This window comes from Priapulus caudatus, unplaced genomic scaffold, assembly GCF_000485595.1.
Source record: "Priapulus caudatus unplaced genomic scaffold, Priapulus_caudatus-5.0.1 Scaffold1179, whole genome shotgun sequence".
NCBI lineage: Eukaryota > Metazoa > Priapulida > Priapulimorpha > Priapulimorphida > Priapulidae > Priapulus > Priapulus caudatus.
Genome location: NW_014578240.1, coordinates 42,594 through 45,065, shown reverse-complemented (window position 1 = coordinate 45,065; position 2,472 = coordinate 42,594). Strand labels below are relative to the sequence as shown.

At 44.7% G+C, this 2,472-nt stretch overlaps 1 protein-coding gene across 1 annotated transcript in view; it reads left to right on the top strand.

Moving 5' to 3' along the window:
* Positions 1-2,472, top strand: part of LOC106815701 (muscle-specific protein 20-like) — a 30,206-nt gene that overhangs the window by 2,598 nt on the left and 25,136 nt on the right. The window lies entirely within an intron of this gene.

Genomic DNA, 2,472 nt, shown 5'->3' with positions numbered 1-2,472 from the left:
TATATATATACGGGTTCTATTGCAATCCGCAGTACCTCGAGGGGTACGCGATTGCTGTCACGTGATCGACGTCACGTGATCAACGTCACGTGACGACGGTGCGCGGCTGGCTGCTGCTTGCGAATCTGACCCTATCCGGCAACTTTGTTTACAAGCAGCTGGCGTCTGTTTGCGCTGCCATCCGATACATCTTCTGCCGCCGTCTCGCTGGTATGTCATCGCCGCCATGGCAACCAGCAGCAGCAGCAGTAGCAACAGCAGCAGCAGCAGCAGCAGCAGTAGCAACAGCAGCAACAACAGCAGCAGCAACAGCAGTAGCAGCAGCAGTAGCAGCAACAACAGCAGCAGCAGCAGCAGTAGCAACAGCAGCAACAACAGCAGTAGCAGCAGCAGTAGCAGCAGCAGTAGCAAAAGCAGCAACAACAGCAGTAGCAGCAGCAGCAGTAGCAACAGCAGCAGCAACAGCGGTAGCAGCAGCAGTAGCAGCTAGTGGCTACACATCGTGTGTGCTTGTGTGAGACTGCTCGGTTGGATACTGGCGCCGTGGAATGTGTGAACGGAAAGGGAAGGGGAGACTACATGTAGGCTGGTAGCGTGTAGTGTTCTTGCGGTGGAGTTGGACAAGTGGAGCGAGTGGCGTGGAGATAGGTTGCTGCGAGGCGGAGTGTGTGTGAGAAAAAATCAAACATGTGAAAAATGTGAGGGGTTAAATAAACTCTGTTCGAATCAGAAAATGGTAGCAGACATGGCCGCCATGTTGTCTCTTTCTGCTGTTGCCCGCCTGCTGTCAAAAAAAATCGAGATTCGAAATCCAAAAAAAACCCTGTGCGACCAACCAGATTGCGCGTTTACTTTTGATCAACTGACCAATTAGAATGCATGGAATGCCATTATTTAGTTATGCTCGGAATTCGAAATTCGAGATTCGAACGAGCCTTCTATGCTCTATACCCAGCAACCCCCTCTCCATCGCGCAACACTGTACAACATTGTTCCACATTAAGCAACATTGTAAGACTGTACAACACTGTACGACATTGTACAACATTGTTCCACATTAAAAGCAACACTGTAAGACTGTACTTATAGTAATATATGCAATACAACACATTATGGTAGAATTCCGGATTATTCCGTATTATCGGATCTATATGGACACACTGACTAAGCAAGCCAAATCCCACCTAGGCATAAATACACCGACGTAAATATAATTGGACGTAAATATAAAGATTGCGCAATAGCGTTATAGTAATATATGCAATACAACACGTATTGGACGTAAATATAAAGATGGCGCAATAGAGTAATTGCAATAGACGTGTTGATAGTATTTCATCATTCTGACGGATTTTATGATAATATAAGAATAAATGTATTTTTTAATAAATTTATGTAATTATAAACTGTAATCAACAACCTCACTTGGCTTGACACAGCCAACTAGACCGGTTGGTGAAAATATTACTAACAAGTTAAATACATGGATTGATCGCAAAATAAATTAAATCTTATATCGTGAAACCATCGAATTTATTTCAAGATGATCGTTACTCCGTTATCTTTCGGATCAAACCCGATCTGTATTATGGTAGAATTCCGGATTATTCCGTATTATCGGATCTATATGGGCACACTGACTAAGCAAGCCAAATCCCACCCAGGCATATATACACCGAGCTTATTATTGCGGCACGAAGGGTGCAAACTATTTTACCCGAGGTAACTATTTGATAAGGTTAGGGTGTTAGGGTTAGGGTGTTAGGGTTAGGGTTAGGGTTAGGGTTAGGGAGTAGGCGTAGGCGACATACTCGCTGACACCTCGGGTACTACGATTGGGTACATATACGACAACGACCCCTTCAGCATTATTGAGGGCCAGTATTGGCGTATTAGTACCGTTGTTTGTTGTTCTGCGGTAGAAAAATTCTCACTCTTACTCTCACGCAGTGTGACTCACTCTGTCGCTGTCGCTCTCTATCGCGCACTCTCTCTCCATCCCCCTCTCTCTCTCTGTCTGTCTCTCTCTCTCTCTCTCTCTCTCTCTCTCTCTCTCTCTCTCTCTCTCTCTCTCTCTCTCTCTCTGTCTGTCTCTCTCTCTCTCTCTCTCTCTCTCTCTCTCTCTCTCTCTCTCTCTCTCTCTCTCTCTCTCTGTCTGTCTCTCTCTCTCTCTGTCTCTCTCTCTCTCTTTCTCACTCGTTCTTCTTTTTTTCGCCTCTTTTCGCATTCTCTTACATGCCCCAAGGAACAACAAATAAGCGCAGACGACGTGGCGGCCAGCCAAGAACTCACTGCGTTGAATATAGGACCCCGAATTGGCATAAATGACATCAACACATCTATACAATATATATGTGCATCCTAGGATATATATATATATATCAGGAGTAGATAATAGGGAATCCCTATAGGGAATATAGGGATGCTATAGGATAGTAGATATAGGGAATTCCTATTATCTACTCCTGATAT